The 26,530-nt window shown below is 41.3% G+C and overlaps 1 protein-coding gene across 1 annotated transcript in view; it reads left to right on the top strand.

Moving 5' to 3' along the window:
* The first annotated feature begins 789 nt into the window (after nt 1-789).
* LOC118364782 (activating transcription factor 7-interacting protein 1-like) overlaps nt 790-26,530 on the top strand; it is a 47,402-nt gene continuing 21,661 nt past the window's right edge. Inside the window, exon 1 of the mRNA XM_035746488.2 lies at nt 790-856. The gene's annotated coding sequence lies outside the window, so the exon portion shown is untranslated. The remainder of the gene's footprint in view (nt 857-26,530) is intronic.

Raw genomic sequence — 26,530 nt, 5'->3', positions numbered from 1 at the left:
GCTCAGCTGCCATAATATTCCATACCGGTGTTCAGGTACAAGGAGCATGCTTGTTCCCTGTATTGATTGATATTTGTCAGATTGTACAACTCGCAAACATTGATACATTTGATTATGGTGTCTAAGGTTATGTACTCTCTCAGGCTTTTTTTTAACATAACAGTTAAAGGTCCTTATTTTCATTTGCGTTCTTATTTTAGGACAGAAGTAATCTAGATATCTGGTGGTTAATTAAACGGTCCTCTCTAGCACCCTCTCTAGTTGGAGAAAAATCTTCTCCCCCTTCCTCTGTCAGAATGGTTTAGTCCTAGCTAGGCTGTAATTTTCCATGTAGCTACAGACTGCTGGTGTGGGGGAGGGGTGGTGCTAAGTGTGTCAGGCTGTGCACTCTAGTACTGACTGCGCTGCTAGCCTGTTTTTTTGCGTGCCAAAAACCAAGCTCTGTGCTGCATGCTTCTGCCAAAGTTACAAAAAAAAGTATATTTTGCTTTTGTTTTAATAACTTTAGATGGCCACCCTGGGGTAAATCCCAAAGGGAGAAAATCCTTTTGTTTCCATCCTTTTGTTCTGAGTGTGTTACACTGTGCAGTTTCTCAGCCTGTGCTGGGTCAGTGTTGCCTGTGCTGGCTGTCTTGAGCCACGATGCTGAGATTGATGGTTTCACTGTGCGCACAGCCTTGCACAAGAACACTCCATGCTGAAACAGATGGAACAGTCCAACCTTAGTCCCCCTCACCCTCCTGCTTTTTTCCTTCCTCCCTCTGCTGTTGCTAGTACAATCAACACAGCCAATCGAATCACGCGTACGACCACTGTCCAACGGAAGGCCTTCTTCTCCATACTGCTCCTGTTCAAGGTTTACTTGAATTTCTTTATTTTTTTGAAGACTGTTGTACAGCTATAATGATGTTGCTCGGTTCTGACTATGATTTTTGGCCTACATTTCAGTATTTAACTTAGCCATTGTTCTATATATATTTTTAACGTTAAGTAGTGTTATGCTAACCACGATTCCGAAACGTAGATAATATATGTTTTTTTTTAGAATATGTTATTTAAACAAACATTTTGTTGTATTTGCTGTATTTGTGTTTTGTAGAAAATATTTGTATATATTTACTGTCGTAAAAAAAGTATAATTTTTGACATTTAGATTGTCATGCACTGCTATTTACGTGTGAGAACATGAGAGGGTTGGGGGAGAATGTTCGAAGCCTTAAGTATTGTTTTCGCAGCAATGCTTTGCAACCAGTCCGAATGTGTAAAAATCTTTGTCTGACAAGTGAAAAAGGTATTGAATCATCATTGGCACCGGAATAAGAACAGGAGCTTTAACAGGGAGGTAATATCTTTATATCTACCAATATTTTCTCATATTGTTTTCTTGGCTAATGGATTCTTATGGGAATCTATAAAAAAAAAAGAGCGACCAGACCACAAACTGGCTCTGATCAATACTGGGATATGAACACTGATCAAAGTTCATGTTGCGCTGATTCCTCCCGCCTTAATTGAAAAACACACCTGGGGTTTGAAAGGTATAGGGGCGGCAGGTAGTCTCGTGGTTATAGTGTTGGGTCAGTAACTGAAAGGTTGCTGGTTCAAATCCCAGAGCTGACAAGGTAAAAATCTGTCGTTCTGCCTCTGAACAAGTCGGTTAACCCGCTGTTCCCTGGTAGGCCTTCATTGTAAATAAAAACTTGTTTTAACTGACTTCCCTAGTTAAATAAAGGTTCAATACGAAATGTAAAATCATCTTGGACGGAGTCCAATTAACAAAAGTTTCATTATTCAGATGCTGTTGTTTGGCCACATACCCCTCTGGAATTGTTATGAGCTATGAACAGAACACAGTAGTAGTCAAGTACTACTAGCCTAGTAAATCACTAGTGTTGGTCAGAGGAGACAAACATTACCAAAGAAATAGAAGCAAGGACAAAATGGTGATGAGGAGTCTTTTTTTTACTCCAGTTTGGAGGTATACAGCGGACAGTTTATCATCTATGGCATCAATCATCTATGGCCCACATCAATCAGTAAATGCTGTAGTATACAGTACAGTGGAGGACTAGCTTGAACCACATAATGGGAGCTTCAGGAGAAAATATACCCAAACTAAATACATTTAACCTAATTGATCACCATAAATTAACACAAAATTATTTGGGATGGATGAGGAAGTAGATCATAACTACTTTGAAAAAGAAACTTATCCAACTTTTTCTACAAATAAAAACGAATGAAACAGCCTGTGCAAAATTGGCATACAGAGCAGATAACATATTAACATGAAGGTGATGTAACTTGATACACTGTTGTACTACAGTGGATTGGATAAGTGTTCAGTTAGCAGTGTGTGATGGCTCAGTCTAGCTGGCTGTTCAAACAGCAGTTGGCGGACATTTTGTTTTTTCTGCAGTGAATCCGGAACACGTGTAATGAAAGAGGAATGGTCAGGGAAAGCCTACGCACAGTTTGCAGTAACATTGGAATGTTAACAGAGCTGTTGTAACATAGCAGTGATTTTATTAGTTTTGTATCAAGGTAACTCATATCAGAGATCAAAAAATAACATGTTAATAATTATTATAGTAAAGTTATGAGGCAAAATGTTACCGAACATATTATTTTTCATCTTCCATTCAAGGGACATTTTGGTCAAATAAGTATCTCAATCAAAGTGTCAGCGTTCTTTTGATTTCTTTGTTCGCAATAGGAGTCCATAGAACAGACAAAGAATGTAATAAATTGCGATCGTTCGATACATTCCCTATTTTATGTATAATTATGCAAAGAGTAAAATGATACCTAAAAGTGGGAGGAGTTTAAACTCTTGTCCTCTTGCTCAAGTTGATGTTTCAGTCAACAGCTGCCAAGTGCTAAACCTGATTGTCCACTGCACCAACACTGGCAGACATTTTGAGTTTCTGCAGGCAGTCCTCACACAATCTATGAAAGAGGAAGGGAGTGGGGGATGGGCATACTACGCAGTGAGCTATTAGCTCGCTAGTGTTCTACTGAATAACTGTAATATCAGCAGCAATTTTAAATGATCTAATTTTGGTTTCATCTCATAATCCAAGCACTATGGAAGATACAGAAAACAGGTTAGACCTGCCTCTCAAGAATTATGTTTTTATTGGTGTTTACTTTATCATAGTATTGACATTGCCATTAGTGATTATAGGCCTATTAACTACTTAAAAATACTTATTTCTAAACAATTATCATCTCACTTTCTTCTCAGGAATTCAAATTCAAATCACATTTTATTTGTCACATGCACCGAATACACCAGGTTTATACCTTACAGTGAAATGCTTACTTACAAGCCCTTAACCAACAATGCTTTAACTTCTTGCGTCGAGCCATCCCGGATCCGGTATCGTGACTACAGCCTCAAGATCATTACCATAACGCAACGTTAACTATTCATGAAAATCGCAAATGAAATGAAATTAATCTATTTGCTCTCAAGCTTAGCCTTTTGTTAACAACACTGTCATCTCAGATGTTCAAAATATGCTTCTCAACCATTGCAAAACAAGCATTTGTGTAACAGTATTGATAGCTAATGTAGCATTTAGCGTAGCATTTAGCGTTAGCATTCAGCAGGCAACATTTTCACAAAAAAACTGAAAAAGCATTCAAATAAAATAATTGACCTTTGAAGAACTTCGGATGTTTTCAATGAGGAGACTCAGATAGCAAATGTTCAGTTTTTCCTGAAAGATTATTTGTTTAGGACAAATTGCTCCGTTTTCTGCGTCACGTTTAGCTACGAAAAAAAACCTTTATCCAGGATTGTGTAAATCTATCTGCAAGCTCATTAGCATAACACAACGTTAACTATTCATGAAAATCGCAAATTAAATTAAATGAATCTATTTGCTCTCAAGCTTAGCCTTTTGTTAACAACACTGTTATCTCAGATTTTCAAAATATGCTTTTGAACCATAGCTAAACAAGCATTTGTGTAACAGTATTAGTATTAGCCTAGCATAGGATGCCTCTATTTCAGCATGCAATATTTTCCACAAAAACCAGAAAATAATTCAAATAAAATCATTTACCTTTGAAGAACTTCAGATGTTTTCAATGAGGAGACTCTGTTAGATAGCAAATGTTCCGTTTTTACAAAAAAATATTATTTGTGTCGACTAATTGTTACGTTTTGTTCATCACGTTTGGTTAAAAAAAAGAAGTAATTAAAACGCGAACTTTTTTCCAAATTAACTCCATATTATCGACAGAAACATGGCAAACCGATGTTTAGAATCAATCCTCAAGGTGTTTTTCATATATCTATCGACGATAAAATCCATCGTGGCAGTTTACTTTCTCTTCTGAAGAAATGGAACGCGCATGGACCTACAGATTACGCACACAGGACACCGGGCGGGACACCAGGTAAATGTAGTCTCTTATGGTCAATCTTCCAATGATATGCCTACAAACACGTCACAATGCTGCAGACACCTCGGGGAATAGACAGAAAGCGCAGGCTCATTCCTGGCGCATTCACAGCCATATAAGGAGACATTGGAACACAGCGCCTTTAGAATCTGGGGCATTTCCTGTATGAAACTTCATCTTGGTTTCGCCTGTTGCATTAGTTCTGGGGCACTCACAGATAATATCTTTGCAGTTTTGGAGACGTCAGAGTTTTGTCTTTCCAAGGCTGTCAATTCCATGCATAGTCAAGCATCTTTTCGTGACAAAATATTGCGCTTAAAACGGGCAGGTCTTTTTATCCAATAATGACACAGCGCCCCCATAGGTTCAAGAGGTTAAGACGTTTTAAGAAAAATAAGGATTAAGTAAAAAATGTAAAATATTGTCACGCCTTGGTCTTAGTATTTTGTATTTTCTTTATTATTTGTTCAGGCCAGGGTGTGACATGGGGTTATTGTATTTTTCGTATTGGGGTTTGTAGTATTTGGGGATTGCGGCTGAGTAGGGGTGTTGTATAGGCTTGGCTGCCTGAGGCGGTTCTCAATCAGAGTCAGGTGATTCTCGTTGTCTCTGATTGGGAACCGTATTTAGGTAGCCGGAGTTTCACTGTGTATTTCGTGGGTGATTGTTCCTGTCTCTGTGTAGTTTCACCAGATAGGCTGTAATTAGATTTCACGTTCCGTTTGTTGTTTTGTATTTTGTAATAGTTATTTCATGTATCGCGATCCTTCATTAAAGATCATGAGTAACCACCACGCTGCATTTCGGTCCGACTCTCTTTTGACAAACGAAGAACGACGTTACAAATATAAGTAACAAATAATTAAACGGCAACAGTAAAATAACAATAGTGAAGCTATATACAGGGGGTACCAGTACAGAGTCAATGTGCGGGGGCACCGGCTAGTCGAGGTAATATGTACATGTAGGTAGCATTAAAGTGACTATGCATTGATAATAAACAGATTAGTAGTAGCAGTAGCAGTAGCAGCAGTGTAAAAGAGGGGTCTAGGTAGCGCTTTCATTAGCTGTTCAGGAGTCTTATGGCTTGGGGGTAGAAGCTGTTAAGAAGCGTTTTGCACCAAGACCCTGTCGATGAGAATGGGGGAATGCTCGGTCCTCCTTTTCCTGTAGTCCACAATCATCTCCTTTGTCTTGATCACGTTGAGTGAGAGATTGTTGTCCTGGCACCACACGGCCAGGTCTTTGACCTCCTCCCTATAGGCTGTCTCATCGTTGCCAGTGATCAACACTGTTGTGTTGTCTGCAAACTTAATGATGGTGTTGGCGTTGTGCCTTGCCGTGCAGTCATTAGTGAACAGGGAGTATAGGAGGGGACTAAGCACGCACCCCTGTGGGGCCCCCGCATTGAGGATCAGCATGGCAGATGTGTTGTTACCTACCCTTACCATGTGGGGCAGCCCACCAGGAAGTCCAGGATCCAGTTGCAGAGGGAAGTGTTTAGTCCCAGGGTCCTTCGCTTAGTGATGAGCTTTGAAGGTACTATGGTATAGAACGCTGAGCTGTCGTCAATGAATAGCATTCTCACATAGGTGTTCCTTTTGTCAAGGTGGGAAAGGATAGTGTTGAGTGTAATAGAGTTTGCGTCATCTGTTGGGGCGGTATGCAAATTGGAGTCGGTCTAGGTTTCTGGAATAATGGTGTTAATGTGAGCCATGACCCGCGTTTCAAATCACGTCATGCCTACAGACGTGAGTGCGACAGGTCGGTAGTCATTTATGCATGTTACCTTAGTGTTCTTGGGAAGATGGACTATGATCTGCTTGCAATATGTTTGTATTACAGACGGTCAGGGACAGGTTGAAAATGTCAGTGAAGACATTTGCCAGTTGGTCAGCGCATGCTTGTTAACGCAGATGAAAAACACACAACAGGTTAACATTCACAAGGCCGCAGGGCCAGACGGATTACCATGACATGTACTCCTGTGTATCTTTTCGGTCTATAGTGTGCTCAGCTGCCCTAATATTCCATACTGGTCAGGGCTCGACATAAATGCTTGTCCTCTTGTCCAGGAAAAGTTTTTTTTTAAATTGTCGGACAAGAAGAATATAGATTTAAGTTGTCCGAATGGACAAGTAAAACAAATCACAATAAATTCACAATATCAAACAAGGAGGGCCCTGATACAATATTCAATAGACAATGGCTTAATATTAAATTCTATTTTTCATGTACATAAATAATAAAGACTACATGTCATAGGGTAGGTGACATGCACATTGGCTACAGCCTTGTGTCCAAACCTATGCTGACATGAGGGAGACGCCAGAAAATGTAGCAAAGTTTTAAATGAGATTTTTAATTGCATAAATATAGGCTAAGCGGCCGTCTAGTTTGACAAATATTTTGAAGGATTATTTGCCTAATATTAACATCTAAAGGCCTGATTCTGTTGACATAGGCTACACGAGGTAGGGTTTGTTCAGATTAAATGGTCACAAAACCGGAGAGTGAAGGACAGTGCCGGGTGCCAGATCACACACCTTGAATCTGAGCAGAGGCAGGCAGCATTTTGAAACTATTTAACTATAAATGTAATTGTCTAAAACTTGGAATTTTTATGTGTCATATTAGTAACCAATGCTAGTTGATGCATCTTTAGATCTCCCCTTGATACTTTCATCTCTGTCACATGAAACCACTTGGTATTATCCTGCTAATTGCATTTTAGAACATTTGATGTATTGTTTATTCTCCCAGGGACGACAGGACGAGCCTTGGAGGAAATTATTTTCTAAAGACATAAAAAGTATTTGGTTGTAATTGTAATGTTGCAATATTTTATTGGCTACGGAAAATGGCCAACCATCCTCCAGAAGAGCCATAAAGTTGTATTTTGAGACAGGCTTGAATGTGCAAAGAAGCCATTAGGCTGAGTGTGGCCAACATTTATGTCTGATTCTCTATGGTAAAAAAAGGTTCCTTGCGTCATACAATGATGTAAAAATTGTGTCACAGACCTTTTTTTTGGAACAAGTGTTTGAGCTTTTGGAAAAGTAAAAAATGGCTAAAAAAAGTTCATGTCGAGCCCACCTGGTGTAAAGGCACATGGAGAATAATTGATCCCTGTAATGATTGATATCTGTCCAATTTTACAACTTGTAAACATTGATACATTCCACTATGGTGTCTAAGGTTATATACTCTCTGGCTTTTTGAACATAACAGTTAAAGGTCATTACTTTCATTAGCGGTCTCATTTTAGGACAGAAGTAGTGTAGATTTCTGGTGTTTTAATTCAACGGGTTTATCTCTCCAGCTCCCTCTCTAGTTGTAAAAAAAAAAAAAAAATCCTCCCCCTACCTCTGTCAGAATGGTTTAGTCCTAGGTGGGCTGTAATTTTCCATGCTGCTGCAGACTGCTAGGGTGGGTGAGGGGTGGCCGCTAAGCTTGTCAGGCTGTGCGCTTTAGCACTGACTGTGCTGTTAGCCTGTTTTTTTGCAGGCAAAAACAAGTCTCTGTGCTGCATGCTTCTGCCAAAGTTACTAAATAAGTAGTCTATTTTGCTTTTGTAGTAACTTTTAAGATGGCCATTCTGAGGTAAATCCTAAAGGCAGAAAATGATTTTGTTTCCATCCTCTTGTTCTGAGGCTGTTACATTGTGCAGTTAGTCAGCCTGTGCTGGGTCAGTGTTGCCTGTGCTGGTCATGTTTAGCGATGAGGCTGAGACTGATGGTTTCACTGTGCGCACGTGTGCACAACCTTGCAAAAGAACACACTATGGTGAAACAGATGGCACAGTCTGACCTCAGCCCCCCACTCCCGCTTTTTTCTTCCTTCCTCTGCTGTTGCTAGTTCCCTCAACACAAACTAATCACGCCAAACTAATCACGCGTACGACCTCTGTCCAACGGAAGGCCTACTTCTCCAGACTTTTCCTTTTCAAGGTTTACTTGAATTTCTTATATATTTTTAAAACACCTATACCCAAGTTACACTATTCTGACTAGTATCTACACTTCAGTATTTAACTTAGCTACTATTCTATTTGTTTGTTTGTTGGCTAAAGAGTGCTACGTTAACAGTGCTTCCAAAACGTAGATAATGCGTTTAAAAAAACGTATTTATGTAACACTAATGCCGTTTTATTTGGTCATTGTGTGTTTTTGTCTTAGGAACATTTGTATTCATTTTTTTGTATATAAAAATATGCACATTTTTGGCATTTAGATATTCATGTCCAGCTATTTGTATGATAGAGGTGAGAGGGTCTGCACAGTTGGGGGACAATACTAGAAACCTTAAGTATTGTGATAGCAGCAATGCTTTGCCACAATTTTGTCTGACAAGTGAAAAAGGTATTGAATCATCATTGGCACAAGAATAGGAGCTTGAACAGGAAAGTGATACCTTCATATTTACCAATATTTTCTCCTTAGTTTCCCGGCTAATTGAGTCAAATGAGGATCTTGGAAAATTAACTGTAAAAGGCGACAAAACCACAAACTGTCTTTGATCAACACTGGGATATGAACACTGATCAAAGCTCATGTTGTGTGGCTCCTCCCGCCTTGCCACTAATTGAAAACACACCTGAGGATTGAAAGGTAGAGATCATCTTGGATCTAGTCCAATTAACAAAAGTCTAATTATTCAGAGGCTGTCAAGTCATTTGTCCTCGCCGAGGCAGTTAAAAGTAAGTGGAGAAATTATTTTAAGATTTCTGCAGACCACCCACCTCAGCCAAATCAGTTGTGAATGTAAAATTCAACGTACAATGTTTACTCAACATTGCTGAGACTGATCGCCTACCTTGTGTATTGGGAGAGTTCTAAAAGGGGAGGGAATTTTCACAGAAATTGTAATCTGAAAGGAGTTTCTGAAATGTATGCCGGCAGCCAGAGGATGCAGCTCACATAGGTCTAGCCACAGAACATTAGAGCACTCTGCACTTGGATCAGGGCCTTATTTAACAGGAGAGAATATTCACTAAATAAAACTGTATCTTGGACTAGGCTTGAATCCCAGCCCGTCTCTGCTAACTTTTTGGTTTGACCATATCCTCTCACTGCTGTGTAGCAAGACAGGCGAGTTGTATTTATTCACTTTTTACTTCGTATTGCCCTATGCTAATGCTAATGATTGACAGATCAGCAGTATTTTACAATGACAAATGAGAGGACTTGCCTTCCTGTATACCTGCATAGTTTTTGAAAGTAATTTTCAGATGTTTGCCAGTGCCTGTGTTTTCATACGGATGAATTCAGGAATGGGCAGATCACTGGAAATCTATTTATAATGCGCTCCAATCACAGACGTGCCCATGAATTCAAGGCTTTCCCTGATTTTACACATCTGTGAATTATTGTGCTGCTGTGTAGCCACATATCCATCTGGAATTGTTGTGAGCTATGAGCAGAACACAGTAGTAGTCAAGTACTACTAGCCTAGTAAATCACTAAGGTTGGTCAGAGGAGACAAACATTACCAAAGGAATAGAAGCAAGGACAAGATGGTGATGAGGAGTATTTTTTACTCCAATTTGGAGGTATACAGTGGACAGTTTACAGCTATTGCAGACCAGAAACCAATTATCTATGGCCCACATCAATCAGTAAATGCTGTAGTATATAGCAGAAGATTAGCTTGAACCGCATAATGGGAGCTTCAGGAGAAAATATACCCAAACGAAATACATTTAACCTAATTGATCAGCATAACCAAACAGAAAATGGTGTGGGATGGATGAGGAAGTAAAAAGCAAACTTAACCTAAAACTTAACCTTAACCTAAAAAGCAAACTTAACCCACTTTTTATACAAATAAAAACGAATGAAACCATCTATGTAAAATTGGCATACAGAGCAAATCATTTAACATGAAGGTGATGTAAGTTGATGCACTGTTGTATTCCAGTGGATTGGATATGTGTTCAGTTAGTAGCGTGTGAGGGCTCAGCCTGGCAGTGCACACAGCAGAACTGGCGGACATTTTGTTTTTTTCTGCAGTGAATCCAGTTTTTTCTGCAGTGAATGAAAGAGGAGTGGGTGGGGAAACGACGCGCACTGTGCAATAACATTGGAATGTGAATAGCGCCATTGTAACATAACAGGATGTGATTTCACCTTATTCTTTTTATATCACGGAAACTCATCAGAGATTAGAAAATAACATGTTAATAATTCTTATTGTAAAGTTTAGGAAAAATGTGACTAAACAATTTTTCATCATCCATTCGAAGACATTTGGGTAAAATCAGTCCTGCAATCAGAGTCAACAACCTTTTGGTTTCTTTGTTAGCAATAGGAGTCAATACAAGAGACAAATAATTATCAATCTTTCGGTAGAATCAAAAATATGAATGCAACATATGAAGTGTTGGTCTCATGTTTCATGAGCTGAAATAAAAGATCCCAGAAATGTTCCATATGCACTAAAAGCTTATTTTTCTCATCTTGTTGACCAATTTGTTTACATCCCTGTTAGTGAGCATTTCTCCTTTGTCAAGATAATCCATCCACTTGACAGGTGTGGCATATCAAGAAGCTGATTAAACATCATGCTCATTACACAGGTGCACCTTCTGCTGGGGACAATAAAATGCCACTCTAAAATGTGCATTTTTAACACACAACACAATGCCACATGTCTCAAGTTTTGAGGGAGTGTGCAATTGGCACGCTGACTGCAGGAATGTCCAACAGCTGTTGCCAGAAAATTGAATATTAATTTCTCTACCATAAGCCGCTCCGGCATCATTTTAGAGAATTTGGCAGTACATCCAACTGGTCTCACAGCCGCAGACCACTTTTAACCATGCCAGCCCAGGACCTCCACATCCGGCTTCTTCACCTGTGAGATCGTCGATGAGACCAGCCACCCGGACAGCTGATGAAACTGTGGGTTTGCACAACCAAAGAATTTCTGCAGTCTCGGGAAGCTCATCTGCGTGCTCGTTGTCTTCACCCGTGTCTTGACCTGATGACAGTTTTGCGTCGTAACTGATTTCAGTGGGAAACGGCTCCATTCGATGGCCACTGGCACGCTGCAGAAGTGTGCTCTTCACGGATGAATCCTGATTTCAACTGTACTGGACAGATGGCAGAGAGCGTAGTGTATGGCGTCGTTTGAGCGAGCGGTTTGCTGATGTCAACGTTGTGAACAGAGTGCCCCAGGGTGCCATTGGGGTTATGGTATGGGCAGGCATAAGCTACACACAACGAACACAATTGCATTTTATAATTTGCGATTTGAATGCACAAAGATCTGCCGCCATCACCTCATTTTTCAGCATGATAATGCACAGCCCCATGTCTCAAAGATCTGTACACAATTTCTGGAATCAGAAAATGTCCCAGTTCTTCCATGGCCTGCATACTCACAAGACATGTCACCAATTGAGCATGTTTGGGATGCTATGGATCAATGTGTACGACAGCGTGGTCCACATCCCTTCGATATCCAGCAACTTCGCACAGCCATTGAAAAGGAGTGGGACAACATTCCACAGGCTACAATCAACAGCCTAATCATCTCTATGTGAAGGAGATGTCGCGCTGCATGAGGCTAATTGGTGTTCACACCAGATACTGACTGGTTTTCTGATCAATGCCCCTAACTCTTTTTTTAAAAATAAATATGTGACCAACAGATGCATATCTGTATTCCCAGTCATGTGAAATCCATAGATGAGGGCCTAAATAATTAATTAAAATTGACTCATTTCCTTATATGAACTGTAACTCAAGTTAAATCTTTGACGTTTTTGCTTGTTTTTGTTGTGTATAATTATGTGAAGTGTAAAATGATACCTAAAAGTAGGAGGAGTTTAAACTCTCGTCCTCCTGCACAAGTGAAAGTTTCAGCTAAGTGCTAAGCCTGGCTGCGCACAGCAGCAGAACTGGTGGACATTTTGAGTTTCTGCTGGCAGTTCCTCAGGCAGTCTATGAAAGAGGAAGGGAGTGGGGGATGGGCATACTACGCAGTGAGCTATTAGCTGGCTAGTGTTCGACTGAATAACTGTAATATTACATTTACATTTACATTTAAGTCATTTAGCAGACGCTCTTATCCAGAGCGACTTACAAATTGGTGCATACACCTTATGACATCCAGTGGAACAGCCACTTGCATCTAAATCATTTTTTTTTTTTTTTTGGGGGGGTGAGAAGGATTACTTACCCTTACTTACCCTATCCTAGGTATTCCTTGAAGAGGTGGGGTTTCAGGTGTCTCCGGAAGGTGGTGATTGACTCCGCTGTCCTGGCGTCGTGAGGGAGTTTGTTCCACCATTGGGGGGCCAGAGCAGCGAACAGTTTTGACTGGGCTGAGCGGGAACTGTACTTCCTCAGTGGTAGGGAGGCGAGCAGGCCAGAGGTGGATGAACGCAGTGCCCTTGTTTGGGTGTAGGGCCTGATCAGAGCCTGGAGGTACTGAGGTGCCGTTCCCCTCACAGCTCCGTAGGCAAGCACCATGGTCTTGTAGCGGATGCGAGCTTCAACTGGAAGCCAGTGGAGAGAGCGGAGGAGCGGGGTGACGTGAGAGAACTTGGGAAGGTTGAACACCAGACGGGCTGCGGCGTTCTGGATGAGTCGTAGGGGTTTAATGGCACAGGCAGGGAGCCCAGCCAACAGCGAGTTGCAGTAATCAAGACGGGAGATGACAAGTGCCTGGATTAGGACCTGCGCCGCTTCCTGTGTGAGGCAGGGTCGTACTCTACGGATGTTGTAGAGCATGAATCTACAGCAGCATTTTTAAATTATCTTTTTTTGGTTTCACCTTATGATCCAAGAACTATGCAGGAAACAGAAAACACAGTCCTGACTTTCATGAAGTAGTAAACTATCAACTACCATCTTTTTTTATGCATGTTTGCTTTATCATTGTATTGCTATTGCCATTAGTGATTTTTGGCCTTTTTAATTAATAAAAATACTTATTTCTAAACAATTATCACACTTCTCAGAAATTGTGTTCCACCTGTGTTACTTGTGTACCTTTTCTATCTATATTCCATAATGGTGTTCAGGTACAAGGAACATGATTGATCCCTGTATTGATTGATATTCGTCAAGTTTTACAACTCGTAAACATTAATACAGTTAACTATGGTGTCTAAGATTATGTACTCTCTCAGGTGTTTACATTTTTATTTTTTATTTTTTACATTACACCAAAGGATCTTATATTCATTAGCGTCCTTATTTTAGGACAGAAGTAGTTTAGATTTCTGGTGGTTAATTAAACAAACGGTTCTCTCTCTACCTCCCTCTCCAGTTATAAAAAATATCCTCCCCCTACTTCTACCTGAATGGTTTAGTCCTAGCTAGGCTGTAGTTTTCCATGCAGCTGCAGACTGCTAGGGTGGGGGAGGGGTAGTACTAAGTGTGTCAGGCTGTGCACTTTAGTACTGACTGTGTTGCTAACCTTGTTTTTTTTCAGGCAAAAATATGTCAGTGCTGCATGCTTCTGCTAAATTTACTAAAAATATTTACATTTATTGTTGTGGCTTTTAATATGGCTACCCTGAGGTAAATCCCAAAGGGAGAAAATCCTTTTGTTTCTATATGTTTTGTTCTGAGGGTGTTACATTGTGCAGTTTGTCGGCCTGTGCTGGGTCAGTGTTGCCTGTGTTGAGGCTGAGACTACGGCGGTTTCACAGTGCGCACAACTTTGCACAAGGACTCTCTAGGCTGAAACAGATGGAACAGTCCAACCCTAGCCCCCCTCACCCTCCTGCTTTGTTTCTTCCTCCCTCTGCTGTTGCTAGTTCCCTCAATTAACACAGCCAAATGAATCACGTGTATGATTTCTGTCCAACGGAAGGCCTTCTCCAGACTTCTCCGGTTCAAGGTTTACTTGAATTTCTTTATTTTTTTGAAGAATGTTGTACACCTATAATGGTGTTGCTCTATTCTGACTAGTATCTTGGGCGACATTTTAGTATTGAACTTGGATATTGTTCTATTTTTTGTTCCGTGAAGGAGTGCTGTGCTAACCCCAAGTCCGAAACGTAGTGTTCTTTTTTTAATAATATTTTTTACAATAGCGCTGTATTTATGTTTGTATTAGGGAAAAGTATTTTTATTTATTTTCTGTAGTAAAAGAGTAGTAGCTTTGACATTTAGATTGTCCATGCCCTGCTATTTGTGTACAAGGAAGTGAGAGGGTCAGAACAGTTGGGGGGGAATGCTGGAAGTCTGAAGTATTGTGTTAGCAGCAATGGTTTTCAGCCAGTCCGAATGTGTAAAAATCTTTGTCTGACAATTGAAAAATGTCTTGAATCATCATTGGCACCGGAACAAGAACAGGAGCTTTAACAGGAAGGTGATATCTCTATATCTACCAATATTTTCTCATATTGGTTTCCTGGCTAATGGAGTTCTATGGGGATGTTAGGAAAAAAATAATTAACGCTACAAAACCACAAACTGTCTCTGATCAACACTGGGATATGAACACTGATCAAAGCTTGTGTTGCGTGGTTCCTCCCGCCTTGCCACTAATTGAAAAACACACCTGAGGTTTGAAAGGTAGAAATGAGCTTGCATCAAGTCCAATTAACAAATGCTCCATTATTCAGAGCTGTCAACAGTAATTTGTTCTTGTCGAGGCAGTGAAAAGTAAGAGCAGGAATTCTTGAAGATTTCTGTAGACCACCTACATCAATCAGCCAAATCAGTTGTGAAATTCAACATACAATGTTTCATCAACATCGATGAGACTGATCGCCTACCTTTGCCTGTGTCTTGGGAGAGATCTGAAAGCGGAGGGAATTTTCACAGAAATTATAATGTGAAAGGAGTTCCTGAAATATATGCCATCAGCCTGAGGATGCAGCTCACATAGGCCTAGCAACAGAACATGAGGGCACTCATTTAACAGGAAAAAACATTCACTAAATAAAATGTAGCATGGACTACGGCTTGGAGCCCATCCCAACTCTGCTCAATTTTTGGTTTAACCAAACCTGTAAGGCAGGTTTTTTTCTTCGTATTGCCCGATGCTAATGATTTTAAAGATCGGCAGTGTTTTATAATGACAAATGAGAAGAATTGCCTTCCTGAATAACCAAAATGTTTTTAAAAGTAATTTTAAGGTGCCTGTGTTGTCATACGGATTAATTCAGGAATGGGCAGATTATTGGAAAGATATTTATAATGCGCTGCAATCAGAGATATGCCGATAAATTGTCAGGTCTTTCCTTGATTTTACACATCTGAATAGTTTTGCTGCTGTTTGGCCACATCCCTCTGGAATTGTTGAGAGCTATGAACAGAACAGAGTACTAGTCAAGTACTACTAGCCTAGTAAATCACTAGTGTTGGTCAGAGGAGACAAACATTACCAAAGGAATAGAAGCAAGGACAAGATGGTGGTGATGAGGAGTGTTTTTTTTCTCTCCAGTTGAGGTATACAGTGGATAGTTTACACCTATTGCAGACCAGAAACCAATCATCTATGGCCCACATCAATCAGTAATTGCTGTAGTATATAGTACAGCGGAGGACTAGCTTGAATCCCATCCTGGAGTTTCAGGAGAAAATATACCCAAACAGGAACACTAAAATAACACATCCTAGATCTGAATGAATGAAATATTCTTATTAAATACTTTTTTTCTTTACAAAGTTGAATGTCCTGTCAACAAAATCACACAAAAATGATCAATGGAAATCAAATGTATCAACCCATGGAGGTCTGGATTTGGAGTCACACTCAAAATTAAAGTGGAAAACCACACTACAGGCTGATCCAACTTTGATGTAATGTCCTTAAAACAAGTCAAAATGAGGCTCAGTAGTGTGTGTGGCATCCACGTGCCTGTATGACCTCCCTACAACGCCTGGGCATGCTCCTGATGAGGTGGCGGATCGTCTCCTGAAGGATCTCCTCCCAGACCTGGACGAAAGCATCCGCCAACTCCTGGACAGTCTGTGGTGCAACGTGGCGTTGGTGGATGGAGCGAGACATGATGTCCCAGATGTGCTCAATTGGATTCAGGTCTGGGGAACGGGCGGGCCAGTCCATAGCATCAATGCCTTCCTCTTGCAGGAACCGCTGACACACTCCAGCCACATGAGTTCTAGCATTGTTTTGCATTAGGAGGAACCCAGGGCCAACCGCACCAGCATATGGTCTCACAAGGGGTCTGAGGATCTCATCTCGGTACCTAATGGCAGTCAGGCTACCTCTGGCGAGCACATGGAGGGCTGTGCGGCCCCCCAAAGAAATGCCACCCCACACCATGACTGATCCACCGCCAAACCGGTCATGCTGGAGGATGCTGCAGGCAGCAGAGCGTTCTCCACGGCGTCTCCAGACTCTGTCACGTCTGTCACATGTGCGGAGTGTGAACCTGCTTTCATCTGTAAAGAGCACAGGGCGCCAGTGGCGAATTTGCCAATCTTGGTGTTCTCTGGCAAATGCCAAACGTCCTGCACAGTGTTGGGCTGTAAGCACAACCCCCACCTTTGGGAGTCGGGCCCTCATACCACCCTCATGGAGTCTGTTTCTGACCGTTTGAGTAGACACATGCACATTTGCGGCCTGCTGGAGGTCATTTTGCAGGGCTCTGGCAGTGCTCCTCCTTGCACAAAGGCAGAGGTTGCGGTCCTGCTGCTGGGTTGTTGCCCTCCTACGGCCTCCTCCACGTCTCCTGATGTACTGGCCTGTCTCCTGGTAGCGCCTCCATGCTCTGGACACTACGCTGACAGACACAGCAAACCTTCTTGCCACAGCTCGCATTGATGTGCCATCCTGGATGAGCTGCACTACTTGAGCCACTTGTGTGGGTTGTAGACTCCATCTCATGCTACCACTAGAGTGAAAGCACTGCCAGCATTCAAAAGTGACCGAAACATCAGCCAGGAAGCATAGGAACTGAGAAGTGGTCTGTGGTCACCACCTGCAGAACCACTCCTTTATTGGGAGTGTCTTGCTAATTGCCTATAATTTCCACCTGTTGTCTATTCCATTTGCACAACAGCATGTGAAATGTATTGTCAATCAGTGTTGCTTCCTAAGTGGACAGTTTGATTTCACAGAAGTGTGATTGACTTGGAGTTACATTGTGTTGTTTAAGTGTTCCCTTTATTTTTTTGAGCAGTGTACATTTAACCTAATTGATCAGCATAACCAAACAGAAAATGGTGTGGAATGGAGGAAGTACATAATAACTACTTAGAATTGTTTTATTTTTTTTTGTACAAAGTAAACTTAACCTACTTTTTATACAAATACATAACAAATGAAAACGATTGTGCAAAATTGGCATACAGAGCAAATACTTTATTAACATGGAGGTGATGTAACTTGATACAGTGGATTGAATATGTGTTCAGTTAGTAGCCTGTGAGGGCTCAGCCTGAATGGCTGTGCACACAGCAGAGCTGGTGGCCATTTTGTTTTTTCTGCAGTGAATCCAGAACACTGGTAATGAAAGAGTGGGGGAGGGGAGGACTACGAGCACTGTGCAATAACATTGGAATGTGAACAGCGCTGTTGTAACATAACAGGATGTGATTTCACCTTTTTTTAGTTTTTTTAACAAGGAAACTAAAATGAGAAAATAACATGTCAATAATTTGTATTGTAAAGTTATGAGAAAAAATGTTACTGAACATATTGTTTTTCATCATCCATTCGGAGGACATTTTGGTCAAATCAGTATTTCCATCAGAGTCAGTGATCTTTTGGTTTCTTTGTTACTAATAGGATTCAAAACATGAGACTAATAATGTTACAAATTGCGATATTTCGGTACAATCCCCATTGTATGTATACTGAAGAAAAATATGAACACAACATGTAAGGTGTTGGTCACATGTTTCCTGAGCTGAAATAATAGATCCCAGACATTTTCTATATGCACAAAAAGCTTATTTCTCAAATTTTGTGCACAAATTTGTTTACATACCTGTTAGTGAGCATTTCTCTTTTGCCAAGATAATCCATCCACCTGACAGGTGTGGCATATCAAGAAGCTGATTAAACAGCATGATCATTAACAGGCCACTCTAAAATGTGCATTTTTGTCACACAACACCAATGTCATGTGTCTCAAGATTTGAGGGAGTGTGCAATTGGCATGCTGACTCCTGGAATGTCCACCAGAGCTGTTGCCAGAGAATTTAATATACCTTTTTTTAACCATAAGCCGTTTCCAACGTTGTTTTAGATTGTAGTATGTCCAACCGGCATCACATCCGCAGTCCACGTGTAACCACGCCAGCCTAGGACCTCCACATCCGGCTTCTTCACCTGTGGGATCCTCGATGAGATCAGCCAACCGGACAGTTGATGAAACTGTGGGTTTGCACAACCAAATCATTTCTGCACAAACTGTCAGAAACAGTCTCGGGAAGCTCATCTGCATGCTCGTTGTCCTTACCAGGGTCTTGACCTGACTGCAGTTTTGCGTCATAACGGATTTCAGTGGGAAAAGCCTCCGATGGCCACTGGCACGCTGCAGAAGTGTGCTCTTCACGGATGAATCCCGATTTCAACTGTACCGGACAGATGGCAGGCGGTGTAGCGTGTATGTGTGGGCGAGTGGTTTGCTGATGTCAACGTTATGAACAGAGTACCTCATGGTGGCGTTGGGGTTATGTTATGAGAGGGCATAAGCTATGAACACAATTGCATTGTATCGTTTGCGAATTGAATGCACAAATATCTGCCGGCATCATGTCTTGTTTCAGCATGATAATGCACAGCCCCAGTTCTTCCATGGCCTGTATACTCACCAGACAGGTCACCCACATGTTTGGGATGCTCTGGATCGACGTGTACGACCGCGTGATCCAGATCCCACAGGCCACAATCAACAGCCTGAGGACCTTTTATGCGAAGGAGATGTTGCGCTGCATTGAGGCAAATGGTGGTCACACCAGATACTGACTGGTTTTCTGATCTATGCCCCTGCCTCTTTTTTTTAAAGGTTTCAGATGCATATCCCTGTCATGTGAAATCCATAGATTAGGGCCCAATTAATTTATTTCAATTGACTCATTTCCTTGTATGAACTGTAACTCAGTAAAATCTTTGACATTTTTTGCTTGTTTTTGTTAAGTGTATAATTATGTTTAGAGTAAAATTATACCTAAAAGTAGGAGGAGTTTAAACTCTCGTCCTCCTGCACAAGTGAATGTTTCAGCCAACAGCTGCCAAGTGTTAAACCTGGCTGCGCACAGCAGCAGAACTGGTGGACATTTTGAGTTTCTGCTGGCACTTCCTCACACAGTCTATGAAAGAAGAAGGGAGTGGGGGGTGGGCATACTACGCAGTGAGCTATTAGCTACTAGCTGGCTAGTGTTCTACTGAATAACTGTAATATCAGCAGCATTTTTAAATGATCTATTTTTGGTTTCATCATGTAATCCAAGCACATCATGTCATCCAAGCACATAAAACAGTTTAGTCCTGACTCTCTACAATGAGTAAAAATCAATCAACAACCGTCTTTTTCTGTACATGTTCACTTTATGATTGTATTGCTATTGCCATTAATGATTATAGGTCTGTTAAGTAAAATCCTTATTTCTAAACAATGTTATCACAATTTCTTCTCAGAAATGGTATGTTTTCACCTGTGTTATCTTTGTATCTTTTCTATCTACGGTGCCTTCGGAAAGTATTTAGGTTACAGCCTTATTCTAAAATGGATTCAATTGTTTTTTCTCTTCATGAATCTACACACAATACCCCGTAATGACAAAGCAAAAACAGGTTATTTGATTTTTCCCCCCCCACATGTACATAAGCATTCAGACCCTTTACTCAGTGCTTTGTTGAAGCACCTTTGGTAGCAATTACATCCTCGAGTCTTATTGGGTATGACGCTATGAGCTTGACACACCTGTATTTGGGGAATTTCTCCCGTTCTTCTCTGCAGAACCTCTCAAGCTCTGTCAGGTTGGATGGGGAGCGTCGCTGCACAGCTATTTTCAGTTCTCTCCAGAGATGTTCGATCGGGTTCAGTTCCGGGCTCTGGCTGGGCCACTCAAGGACATTCAGAGACTTGTCCCTGAAGCCACTCCTGCGCTCTGTGCTTAGGGTTGTTGTCCTGTTGGAAGGTGAACCTTCGCCCCCACTCTGAGGTCCTGAGCACTCTGGAGCATGTTTTCATCAAGGATCTCTCTTTAATTTGCTTCATTCATATTTCCCTTGATCCTGACTACTCTCCCAGTCCCTGCTACTGGAAAATCATCCCCACAGCATGATGCTGCTACCACCATGCTTCACCGTAGAAATGGTGCAAGGTATCCTTCAGATGTAACGGTGGCATTTAGGCCGAATAATTCATTCTTGGTTTCATCCTACCAGGGAATCTTGTTTTTCATGGTCTGTGAGTCTTTTAGGTGCCTTTTGGCAAACTCCAAGTGGGCTGTCATGTGTCTTTTACTGTGGATTGGCTTCAGTCTGGCCACTCTACCATAAAGTCCTGATTGGTGGAGTGCTGCAGAGATGGTTGTCCTTCTGGAAGGTTCTCCCATCTCCACAGAGGAATCTGGAGCTCTGTCAGAATCACCATCGGGTTCTTGGTCACCTCCCTGACCAAAGCCTTTCTCCCCCGATTGCTCAGTTTGCCCGGGCGTTCAGCTCTTGGAAGAGTCTTGGTGGTTCCAACTTCTTCCATTTAAGAATGATGGAGGCCACTTTGTTCTTGAGGACCTTCAGTGCTGCAGAAATGTTTTGGTTCCCTTCCCCAGATCTGTGCCTCGACACAATCCTGTTTCAGAGCTCTACGTACAATTCCTTCAACCTCATGGCTTGGTTTTTACTCTAACATGCGCTGCCAACTGTGGGACCTTATATAGTATGTGCCTTTCCAAATCATGTCCAATCAATTGAATTTACCACAGGTGTACTCAAATCAAGTTGTAGAAACATCTCAAGGATGATCACTGAAACAGGATGCACCAGAGTTAAATGTTGAGTCTCATAGCAAATGCTCTGAATACTTATGTAACTAAGGTATTTCTGTACGCAAAAAATCTAAACCTGTTTTCGCTTTGTCATTATGGGGTATTGTTTGTAGATTGCTGAGGATTTGTTATATAATCCATTTTAGAATAAGGCTGTAATGTGGAACAAGTCAAGGGGTCTGAATACTTTACGAAGGTAGTGTATAGTGTGCTCAGCTGCCCTAATATTCCATACTGGTGTTCAGGTACAAGGAACATGACTGATCCCTGATCGATTGATATTTGTCAAATTGTACAACTCGTAAACATTGATACATTTGATTATGGTGTCTAAGGTTATGTACTCTCTCAGGATTTTTAAAATCATTACAGTGAAAGGTCCTTATTTTCATTTGCATTCTTATTTGAGAACAGAAGTAGTCTAGATTTCTGATGGTTAATTCAACAGTTCTATCTCTCTTCCACCCTCTCTAGTTAGAAACATATATTTCCCCCCTACTTCTTTCAGAATGGTTTAGTCCTAGCTAGGCTGTAATTTTCCATGCAGCGTTAAACTGTGCTAGTGTGGGGGAGGGGTGGTACTAAGTGTGTCAGGCTTGTGCACTCTAGTACTGACTGCGATTCTAGAGTTTTTTTGCGGGCAAAAAGCAGTCTCTGTGCTGCATGCTTCTGCCAAAGTTACCAAAAATGTATATTTTGCATTTGTTTTACTAGGTGTTAGTATGGCCACTCTGATGTAAATCCTAAAGGGGAGAATCATTTTGTTTCCATCCTTTTGTTCTGAAGGTGTTACATCGTGTAGTTTGTCAGCCTGTGCTCGTCAGTTTTTCCTGGTTTGAGCCATGAGGCTGAGACTATGCCGGTTTCACTGCGGGCACAACCTTGCACAAGAACACTCTATGCTGAAACAGATGGAACAGTCCAACCTTAGCCTCCCTCACCCTCATGCTTCTTTTCTTCCTCCCTCTGCTGTTGCTAGTTCCCTCAATCAACACAGCCGAAAAATTAGCGCGTAAGACTTCTGTCCAACGGAAGGCCTACTTCTCCAGACTACTCCTGTTCAAGGTTTACTTGAATTTTTGATTTTAAAGAATCTTGTACACCTATACCCATGTTGCTCTATTCTGACTAGTATCTTGGACTACATTTCAGAATTTAACTTGGCTACTGTAGAAATTAGTTTTTTTTTTGCTAAAGAGTGCTACAGTAACCACCATTCCGAAACGTAGATAATATATGTTTTTGTGTGTTATTTTTAAATACTATTTTGTGCAATGGGGCTGTTTTGTTTTGTATTAGGATGAATATTTGTATAGTTTCTGTATTTATAAAGTAGCATTTTTGGCATTTAGATTTTCATGCCCTGCTATTTGTGAGAGGAAGTGAGAGGGTCAGAACAGTTTGGAGAGAATGCTGGAAGCCTTAAGCATTATGTTAGCAGCAATGCTTTGCAATCAGTCCGAATATGTAAAAAACTTTTGTCTGACAAGTGAAAACTGTATTGAATAACCATTGGCACCGGAACAAGAACATAAGCTTAAACAGGAAGGTGATATCTTCATATCCACCAAAATGTTATCCTATTGGTTTCCTGGCAAATGGAGTTCTATTGGGATCTTAGAAAATAAAACTGTAAATGTGACAAATATCCGAACTAGGTCTGATCAACGCTAATCAAAACTCATGTTGCATGACTCCTCCCGCCTTGCTACTGATTGAAAACACACATGAGGTATGAAAGGTACAGATCATCTTGGATCGAGTCCAGTTAACAAGCGTCTCATTTCTGAGGCTGTCATTAGTCTTTGTTGAGGCAGTGAAAAGTAAGTTCTTGAAGATTCTTGAAGATTTCTGCAGACCACCTAGGTCAGCTAAATCAGTCAACTTAAAATGTTTACTCAACATTGCTGCGAGCGATAGCCTCCATTTTGCTGTGTCTTGAGAGATCTGGAATTGAAGGGAATTTACACTGAAATAGTCATCTGAATGGAGTTCCTGAATGCTGGTAGCCTGAGGATGCAGCTCTCATAGGCATATCAACAGAACATTAGAACACTCTGCACTTGGGTTAAAAGGCTCTGGGTTAAAAAGCTCTGATTAACAGGAGAAAACATTCACTAAATAAAACTGTATCTTGAACTAGGCTTGAAGCCCAGCCCGTCTCTGCTAACGTTTTGGTTTGACCATATCCTCTCACTGATGTGTAGCAAGGCAGGCAAGAGTTTATTTAGTTTGTGTTTGTATTTAATTTGTGTTTCGTATTGCCCTATGCTTATGGTTGTAAGATATCCAGTATCCAGATATCCAATATTATATGTAAGATCAGCAGTATTTTACAAGGACTTACTTTGACAAATGATAGGAATTGGCTACCTGTATACCTGCATACTTTTTAAACACAGCCATGCAATCTCCATAGACAAACATTGGCAGTAGAAGGGCCTTACTGAAGCTCTCAGTGACTTTCATCTTGGCACGGTCATAGGATGCCACCTTTCCAACAAATCAGTTGGTAAAATGTTGGTAAAATGTCTGCCATGCTAGAGCTGCCCCAGTCAACTGTAAGTGCTGTTATTGTGAAGTGGAAGTGGAAATGTCTAGGAGCAACAATGGCCCCAGCCACGAAGTGATAGGCCACACAAGCTCACAGAACGTGACCGCCGAGTGCTGAAGCACGTAGCATGTAAAAATTGTCTGTCCTCCGTTGCAAAACTCACTTCCGAGTTTCAAACTGCTTATGGAAGCAACTTGGAAGCTATGGAAGCAACTTCAGCACAAGAACTGTTCGTCGGGAGCGGCATGAAATGGGTTTCCATGGCCGAGCATCCGCACACAAGCTTAAGATCACCATAAGCAATGCCAAGCATCGGCTGGAGTGGTGTAAAGCTCGCCACTATTGGACTCTGGAGCAGTGAAAACGCATTCTCTGGAGTGACAAATCACATTTCACCATCTGGCAGTCTAACAGATGAATCTGGGCTTGGTGGATGCCAGGAGAACGCTACCTGCCTGAATGCATAGTTTCAACTCAATCTTAATGCTCCAGCATACAATTACATTCCAGACGATTCTGTGCTTCCAACTTTGTGGCAACAGTTTGGGGAAGGCCCTTTCCTGTTTCAGCATGGCAATGCCCCTGTGTACAAAGCAAGGTTCATACAGAAATGGTTTGTAGAGATTGGTGTGGAAGAACTTGATTGGCCTGCACAGAGCCCTAACCTCAACCCCATAAAACACCTTTGGAGTGAATTGGAACGCCAACTGCGAGCCAGGCCTAATCGCCCAACATCAGTGCCTGACCTCACTAATGCTCTTGTGGCTTGTGGCTGAATGAAAGCAAGTTCCCGCAGCAATGTTCCAGCATCTAGTGGAAAGCCTTCCCAGAAGAGTGTAGCCTGGTTTAGCAGCAAAGGGGGGACCATTTTGGAATGAGATGTTTGACAAGCAGGTGTCCACATACAATTCCACATCTGGAATTGTTGTGAGCTATGAACAGAACACAGAGTACTAGTCAAGTACTACTAGCCTAGTAAATCACTAGTGTTGGCCAGAGGAGACAAACATTACCAAAGGAATAGAAGCAAGGACAAGATGGTGATGAGGAGTCTTTTTTCCCTTCCAGTTTGGAGGTATACAGTGGATAGTTTACACCTATTTCAGACCAGAAACCAATCATCTATGGCCCACATCAATCAGTAATTGCTGCAGTATATAGTACAGCGGAGGACTAGCTTGAATCCCATCATGGGAGCTAATAAGCTTTAACCTAATTGATCAGCATAAATTAACACAAAATGATGTGGAATTGATGAGGAAGTACATCATACAGTTTTTTCCTAAATTATTATTTTTTTCCAAACTTAAACTAACCCTTTATACAAATAATTTACGAAACCTTATTATTAACATGGATGTGACTTGATACACTATTGTACTACTGTGGATTGGATGCGTGTTCAGGTAGCAGCGTGTGAGGACTCAGCTTGGCTGGCTGCGCACACATCAGAGCTGGTGGCCATTTTGTTTTTTCTGCTGTGAATCCAGAACGCGTGTAATGAAAGAGTGGGGGAGGGGAAGACTGCGCAGTGTGCAATAACATTGGAATGTGAGTCGTTGTAACATAATAGAATGTGATTTCACCTTATTAGTTTTATATCAAGGAAGCTCATATCAGGGGTGAGAAAATCATATGATAATAGTTGATATAGTAAATGAATGAGGCAAAATGTTATGGAACGTATTATTTTTCATCATCCATTCGAAAGGACATTTTTTAAGCCGAAGGACATAATAAAAATGTTTGATAAATGATCAAACTCAAAATAGAACTCGAAAACCCCCCTTATCTATATGAGGGGTAGCTGTGCGCTTAGTTGTAACAGAGTGTCATTGGTATGTAGGCTAGCGTAGCCTGCAGCTCTGTCTGCCTAGAGCTGTAACTTAGTTTGCACAGTCTGTGTAAAGGACGTGCTCTCTCTGTGTGTAGGTTGCTTAACGGAAGTTGTAAAATTTCTGTGACTGTTTGTCATGTGATACCAGGCTGCACATTGAAGTCAAAGGCACATGGGGTGGGGCCACCAGCCACGTGGCCTATTTATATAGCTGTAAGCAGTCTACCGCAGTCTGTCTAGGCAGCAATGCAGCAACAATGCAGTAGACTGTTGTACCTGGAACTGATACAATAATGCAGTTTCTTGGGCCTGGAATTTATTAAGTTTACAGGGCCAAACTAAAGCACCTGATGACCTGTGGTCCTTCTGTAGCTCAGTTGGTAGAGCATGGTGCTTGTAACGCCAGGGTAGTGGGTTCGATCCCCGGGACCACCCATACGTAGAATGTATGCACACATGACTGTAAGTCGCTTTGGATAAAAGCGTCTGCTAAATGGCATATATTATTATATTATTATTATTACCTAGCTCAATTTAATATGCTGGGTGAAAATCAATTGGTTCGGATAGCAGTATCTGCCAATTTCTGAGAAACATTTAGAAAAAATAACCTACTCCTCACCTCAACAATATCATGGTTATTTTGTTGTTTCACAGATGTGTTTGTTATTTGGAAACCACTGCATTTTGATGAGTGGTAATGTCATTCAGTGACGTGCGTAACCTGTCCCTATGGAAAGTAAAATGTCACTAGGGATTAGACAGCAATGCTAGGTAACGGTTTCACTACGT

The sequence above is a fragment of the Oncorhynchus keta genome, chromosome 10 (assembly GCF_023373465.1).
Source record: "Oncorhynchus keta strain PuntledgeMale-10-30-2019 chromosome 10, Oket_V2, whole genome shotgun sequence".
Lineage (NCBI taxonomy): Eukaryota > Metazoa > Chordata > Actinopteri > Salmoniformes > Salmonidae > Oncorhynchus > Oncorhynchus keta.
This window is presented reverse-complemented; position numbering and strand designations above follow the sequence as displayed.